This window comes from Anomaloglossus baeobatrachus, chromosome 3 (genome assembly GCF_048569485.1).
Source record: "Anomaloglossus baeobatrachus isolate aAnoBae1 chromosome 3, aAnoBae1.hap1, whole genome shotgun sequence".
NCBI classification, from domain to species: domain Eukaryota; kingdom Metazoa; phylum Chordata; class Amphibia; order Anura; family Aromobatidae; genus Anomaloglossus; species Anomaloglossus baeobatrachus.
In genome coordinates this window covers 73,031,396-73,039,138 of record NC_134355.1, presented here as the reverse complement: position 1 = coordinate 73,039,138, position 7,743 = coordinate 73,031,396, and the positions used below count along the sequence as shown (strand labels likewise).

The window sequence follows — 7,743 nt, the reverse complement described above, 5'->3', positions numbered from 1 at the left end:
TACAGTATGTCCTGTGGTCTGACAAAAACTAAAATTGAACTGTTTGGCCATAATGACCATCGTTACTTTTGGAGGAAAAAGGGAGAAGTTATGAAGCTTAAAAACACCATCCCAATTGTGAACAACAAGGGTGGAAGCATCATGTTTTGCTTCAGGAGGGACTGGTGCACTTCACAAAATAGATGGCATCATGAGGAAAGATGATTATGTGGCAATACTGAAGCAACATCTCAAGACATCAGCCAGGAACTTAAAACTATGGTGGAAATAGGTCTTCCAAATAGACATTGAACAGAAGCATACTGCCAAACTGGTTACACAGAGGCTTTAGAAAATCAATGTTTTGGAGTGGCCATAACAAAACCCTGATCACAATCCTATTGAAAATTTATGGGCAAAGCTAAAAAGGCTGGTGCAAGCAAGGCAACCTACAAATATAGCTCAGGTACACCAGTTCTATCAGGAGGAATGGGCCCAAATTCCTACCAACTATTGTGGGAATTTTCGTGGAAGGAGATCCAAAGTCATACCGTTTAAAGGGAACCTGTCAGCAGAAATTTTGCAGTAAACCTAAAAGATTCCCCCTCTGCAGCTCCTGGGCTGCATTCTAGCAAGGTTCCTATTGTTATTGTGCCCCCTTTTAGACCAAAATAAATTCTTTATAAAGTGGTACCTTTTCCTATGCAAATCTTGTTAATCATACACGGGGGCGGGCTGTCTGGTGTCCGTTATTCTGCCTCCTGCTGCTTTACGCCATCGCTCAATTTCATACTTCAGGACACCGCCCAGTGCGCCCGAGGTCTCGCGCATGCGCCGTGCCACTCTAGCGGTACCGTGCACTGTGCACAGTGTGCCTGTTGGTGACGTGTTGCGCAGGTGTGAGATTATGGGCGGCGCTGTGATTTTCATCAGCAAGTACCCGCCCATAATCTCGTGCCCGTGCTTTCACCTCTGCCTCCACCGTTCTGCGCAAGCGCTGGCCAGATTACCTCACGTCACCTCTTTCCCATCTTGGTAATTGGGCCATTCACGGTCCCGCTAGAGTGGCACGGCGTATGCGCGAGATCTCGGGGGTACTCGGCGGCATCCTGAAGTATGAAATTGAGCGATGGGGGACGGCGTAAAGAAGCAGGAGGCAGGATAACGGACACCAGACAGCCCGCCCCCGTGTACGATTAACAAGATTTGCATAGGAAAAGGTACCACTTTATTAAGTATTTATTTTGGTCTAAAAGGGGACACAATAACAATAGGAACCTTGCTAGAATGCAGCCCACGAGCTGCAGAGGGGGAATCTTTTAGGTTTAGTGCAAAATTTCTGCTGACAGGTTCCCTTTAAGGGCAATGGTATCAAATACTAATGAAATGTATGTAAACTTTTGACTTTGCAGAAAGTAGTAAAAATGCCTTAAAATATTCTCTCTCGTTATTCTGGCATATGGCAAATATAAATAATTTTGGTAATATATTCATGTCAGTAGTTACCAAATCTTGATGTAGAATACATTCACATTCATGGAGGTTTATATGGATGTCTGTGCAGCCTGCATGGATGAGCCTAGGAATTTTAAAGAGCCACTCCAACATTAGTTTCTACATGACAGTGATTTACAATGAGAAAATACATTTTTAATAGAGGGGAGACTTATGTTCATGATCGATACATCTTGGACAGAGTGAAAAAGGGTTACAAATAGTGGTGTCTCTGCAGGATACAGAATATTGACAAGAACTGTATGATATATAATTTACTTTGGAAAGTGTAACACTAACTTGCCAGGTTTTCCTAAACATTCCAGGTAATCTGGAGGCTCTAAGGCCTAAGCCACACGGCGAGAAAAACAGTGCGAGTGGAGTGCGATAAAACATCGCATTCCACTCGGACCAATTTAACATGTGTGTCAGCACACATGGGCGATTATTTTCTCAGCCCTAATCGGACTGAGAAAACAATCGCAGCATGCTGCGATTGTAATGCGAGACTCTGTCTCTCGCACCCATTCAAGTGAATGGGGCGAGAGAAAAATCGCACTGCACTCGCGGTACACCGGTGTACTGCTAGTGCAGTGCGAGAATGGCAATAGCCGGCTACGCAGGAGACAGGGAGAGAAATCCCTCCCACCCCTCCTGAGTGCCGGCCCGCCCCCCGCAGCTGAGGTCTGCTCCACCGAACAGACCTCAGTTGCAAGGACACACGCATGACACTCGGCTCTGCTGTACTGCCAGCACGAGCCGAGTGTCATGCAAGGGGATCGCAGTAGTCCCCGTGTGGCCCCAGCCTTACTGTGGAACACCGTGTGATGAGTTTATCGTCAAGGACTTTGCTAATAAGTAGTCATCATCACAGACATAGCCGATGACGCACCATTCTAGTCATCTGACCACTGCAGTCAATCGCAAGTCTCAACGATCAGAGAACAGGATATTACCACTTTTAATCAACGGAGCAGCATCCATGGGGATAAGATCAGGTGAGTAAGGTTTAGGTTATTATGGTAAAGCACATATGCGAAATTCTGGCCCGTGGGCCAAATCTGGCCCTCAAGTTAACTTTGTTTAGCTTGCGATGCCCCCCATCCTATCCGATACCGACACAGTTGAAAGTTATGATGGAAGAGACTCCCACCCCACCATTCTGCTTCTGACTTCTCAGTATACTGGTGCAATGATGTCACTATTTTGTACTCGCTGTGCTGTGCAGGGAAGACCTTCAGAGTGCTCACTGCTGAAACCAGAAGAGCGGGGGGGAAAAGGAGAGATAAGTGTATATGTATGTGTATATATATATATATATATATATATATATATTTCTTTTTATGTGGTGCCCATGACACTATATGGAGGGCTATGTGAGGTCCACAATACTATATGGAGGACTATGTGGGGCCCATAATACTATATGGAGGACTACGTGGAGCCCATATTACAATATGGAGGACTATGTGGGACCCATGAAGCAACATGGAGGACTATGTGGAGCCCATAATACTATATAGTGGAGTATATGGGGCCCATAATACTATATGGAGGATTATGTGGGGCCCATAATACTATATGGAGGACTGTGGGGGCCCATTAAATTATATGGAGGACTATGTGGGGCCCATAACACTGTATGGAGGGCTATGTGAGGATCATAATACTATATGTAGGATAATAGGAAGCCCATAATATTATATGGAGGACTACATGGGGCCTATTGTTCTGTATGGAGGATTATGTGGGGCCCATGATACTATATGGATGACTATGTGGGGCCAGTTATTCTGTATGGGGGACTATGTAGTGCACATTATTCTGTATGGAGGGCTATGTGGGGTGCATTATTCTGTCTGAAGGACTATGTCAGGCCCATTATTCTGTATGGAGAACTATGTAAGCCCAGTTATTCTGTATGTGTATACTGTATGTGGCGCCCATTATTCTGTAAGGAGGATTATGTGGGGCCAATTATTCTGTATGGAGGGCTATGTGGAGTCCATTATTCTATATGGAGGACTATGTGGGCCCATTATTCTTTATGGAGGGCTATGTGGAGCCCATTATTCTGTATGGAGGGCTATGTGGAGCCCATTATTCTGTATGGAGGGCTATGTGGAGCCCATTATTCTATATGGAGGCCTATGTGGGGCTCATTATTCTGTATGGAGGGCTATGTGGAGCCCATTATTCTGTATGGAGAGCTATGTGGGGTCCAATATACTAGGTTGGCCCATTACTTAGTCCAAGTTTTTAATTTTGGTCCTTTGTGTATTTGAGTTTGACATCCCAGTGCTAAAACCGCCTTGCGATTTGCAAGTTTTATTAGCATGTCGGACAACCCTTTTAGTATCAGTTGTCTCCAGCATTATAAGGTAAATCACATCAGTATATTTTATCAGCTAATAATGATTTGTCCTCTTTAAGGCTTTCATAGAAATTTTTCTCCGTTACTGCACCATTATTCCTCTTCTCTAAGTAATCAAACTTACGTTAAAAGACAGTATTATTAATGTTACATAAAGAAATTACAATTATTTTGTTACTTTTGCCGTCACTTTGTGTTTTCTTAGGTAAGGAGAAAGTTTCTAGCAAATTAAACTACATTATATTTTCTTTTACATAAGTGACATTTGAAAAGAGAACATGATTTGAATTAAGTAATACATCGCTGAATTTCTCCTTTTGTCCATTCACTCAGAAATGACACAAATACAAGTTATACAACGTACAATGTGCCGAACAGAAGAAAACATGAAATATAGTTTAGGATTAGTAATTTAGGTTGGGGCAAAGTTGTCTCACAGGGATCCGAAAGTACTTGCAAAAATCACTCTCCGTTTCTCCCTTTCTTAGACGGCTCTATCATTGCAGCTATACCAAGAAAGTCCCTTGGCCTCTGGTCATCGCACATGTTTCAGATCTACCATCTACTATGAGCAGGGCCGGGACAAGTAGCAGGCAGGGTAGCCACCACCCTAGGGTGTTACCACTTGTCTATCTCAGTGGCGCACTAGGAAACAAAGTGCTGAATGTCTGCAGCTGCATGGCACCTTCCTCTGACTAATAATGATGGCCCGGGGACATTAATTCAGAGGATGAGTGGCTATTGGGGACATCAATTGAGAGGCTGTGGGGACATGAAATTAGAAGCTGTAGAGGACAGAATCATCATCACTACAAGAATACATCACTAGAGCCAATAGAAGTACATGAATACAGCACCAGAACAACCATCACAATATGAATACATCACCAGAAATGGAATACATCGCCAAAACCACCACAAGTACATGAATAAATCACCAGAACCACCATCCGTTTTGTGCATGTTGTATTTGTAGTATGATGGACCCAAAAACTATCATACATATCCCTTTATTTATAACGGGGGTCTGTTTAATTTCCATTAAGGTATCCACTAAATGCTGGGCATCTTAATTAAAACCAAATAGCCCCCATTATAGTTAAGCTATATTAGGTTCCATAACTATCCTTGGTTCTGAAATGTAAAACATAGGACATTAGGGATGAATATCGCTATCTGTCCATAGTATTGCATAAAGGGTCCACAAACAATGAACCAATCTTTATCTAACTTTTAAACTGCATTACTGTTAAGTGACACCCCTAAAGTTGACCACTTTTTTGTTTTAGTTTCGAAGATATCATTGAGTGAAAAAGCTAACAATTCTAGTGGAAAAGGTCATCAGAGCTTGTTAAATGAAAATTCAGAGGAGGGGTGAGTTAGAGATTCTGTTTCCATAGTCTCTTACCCATTCATTTGCTTTGAGGCGGGAAGGACTGTAACACTTCTGTCCTGTATACTGGTGTAATTCTTAGTATCTGCATTGTTCTGTATATATATATATATATATATATATATATATGGCACCCCTGAGGGTCCAGTCGCCAAAGAGTATTGCATCCTATTTAAGGTGCGATATTCGCCTCGGGTAAGGAGGGGTTAATCACCGGTTTTCCACATTCACACTTACATATAGCTTAGGAGCCTTCTCACAGTCAGGGGATGGCTCAGGGTAGGTGGGGGGTGGCCATCACGAAGCATGGGAGTTCCCCGGTCACTGAAGCCAGCCACCTAGGGGGCGAGTTCCACTTGGGGTAGAAGTAGTAGCAAACTCACAGAATCTTCAGTCAGTCTACCCGGGAAACCAGTTCTGGAACACGACACCATCACCTTTCTTCACGGGGACTGAGGCTTGGAGCGGAGCGCTCAGCCCAGGTTCCTCACGGCTGGAAGGGCAACTCTGGCAAAGGACTTTCTTCTTTAAAACACTGGTGACTGCTTCTAACTTATCCGAGGTCGACGGGGCACATCACAGTGAGTGACCAGTACTACCAAGCGAGCAGCACAAAGAGTGAGTAACGACACCTGGAACCGCAGCATTTGACTCGGACTCTTATTACCGGTGCCGCCGCCAGAACGCCTCGGCACCAAAGGCCTTTGCCTTCACTACTCCCTTCATCATCCTCCCCGGGGCCCGCTCCACCTGTGGGGAGCGATACCATCTTCAGCTGCTATTAACATCGACCCCGGAGGACAGCGACAGCAGCAGCGGCTAATCTCTGGCCGCGTACCACAGGTGGCGTCACAACAATCTCCCTACTACAATCGCCATCATCTTCTCTCCTTATTGGTGTACACCTCGGGGCACGGAGCTGGGCAGGCCACCGCAACATCCCAGACCATCACACCGGCCCGGTGACTAGTAACTCAGGTACGAGGCCCCGCTACATTTTGGCGTCACGAACAGGATATCGTGCCCAGGCCAAAAACCTGGGTACTGTGCGCCTTACTGGACTGTGTTAAACATTTTGCTTAAAAAGGACAGTCGCCATTAGTCATTTTGCACAGGAAAAGAAGGGGTGTGTCATCATGGGTGGTACTCGTAAATAGCGCGTGAGTGTAGATGGAGCCCAAAAAGAGCGCCAAAACGAGCCCCACTGCCAGCAGTTGACAGCAAACTCAAGATTAGCACAGACATGTTCCAGGGAGGAGAGAGCCAAACCGTCACTGTTGCCGGACCCGCAGCAATGGCACCAGCTCTGGTGCTGCCATTTACCATGCCATATCTTCCCGGGGCTGATTTCAAGGAGAGACTTTACAGATTATTCCGGTTATTCCCTTTGACGGAGGATCAGAAGGCCAGTGTCATTATTGGTCAATTGACCAGGGCAACCCGACATGAAGTCAAATCTTTGCCGGAGACTGATAAAATAGTGGCAACGGACATTCAGCCAAAACTCAAGGAAACCTTTGATACTCGCACAGCAGCTGAGATAAAAATGCGGTTCTTCGGATTTAAGCAAAGGGTCCTGGAGAGTATTCGTGACTATGCTTTAAATCTTCACAATGCTATAAGAGCTGTTCGGCAAGTGGACCCAGAGGAGGTGAAAGATGAGAACTGCCTGCTGACTGATCAATTCATCAAGGGTCTTCTGTCCGATACCCACCGGACCCAGATGCGCATTGTATCCATGCAAAGCCCTGACCTCAGCTTTGCAGAGTTCAAAGATCGGGCCATTCAAGGACTGCGTGAACCAGACTGCGGCTCATTGTGTTAAAGCAACCGGGATTACAGCCAACTACATCCATGCAAGTGGGAGCCAAGGAACAGACTGCGGGTGGATCCGCCAATGACGAACTGCGGCTCCGGATGTTGGAATTGATTAAAGGCTACTTTGACCAAAGCAGTGCAATCCAAGCATGGAACTCAGCCACCTGTAACCATGGAACTGGCTTCTAGTGCTGATGATCTCCCCTTGCAGCTACGCGGGAGAGCCCCACTGCCACAAGTTCCTGATCGTTATGATGCTGATGGGCAGCCATTCAGCCATCTCTTCACGGGGTTTGGGGCTTGGAGCGAAGCGCTCAGCCCAGGTTCCTCAAGGAAGGGCAACTCAGACAAAGGACTTTCTTCTTTCAAACACCGATGACTGTTTCTAACTTATCCGAGGTCGACGGGGCACATCACAGTGAGTGACCAGTACTACCGGGTGAACGGCTCAAATAATGAGTAAAGACACCTAAGAACAATACTTTCGAAACGCGTAGTCTCGCTTATTTCACTATGATGTCGTGATGGAATCTTTTTTTAATCACCATGAAAAAAAATGTTGTAATTTTTAACCTATTTTTTGGACCTGGTTGCATTAATTTTCTATTTTTGATTGCATGAATTTTCCTTTCTTCTTTGATGGGTGCAATACTCAGTATCCGTATTATTCTGTATATATACACAT

General features: G+C 45.1%; 1 long non-coding RNA gene across 1 annotated transcript in view; it reads left to right on the top strand.

Annotated features, from left to right (window-relative positions):
- Positions 1-2,448: 2,448 nt before the first annotated feature.
- The window catches only part of LOC142294978 (uncharacterized), a 65,575-nt gene continuing 60,280 nt past the window's right edge, over positions 2,449-7,743 (top strand). The window contains exon 1 of the long non-coding RNA XR_012751334.1: positions 2,449-2,471. This is a non-coding gene — a long non-coding RNA (uncharacterized LOC142294978). The remainder of the gene's footprint in view (positions 2,472-7,743) is intronic.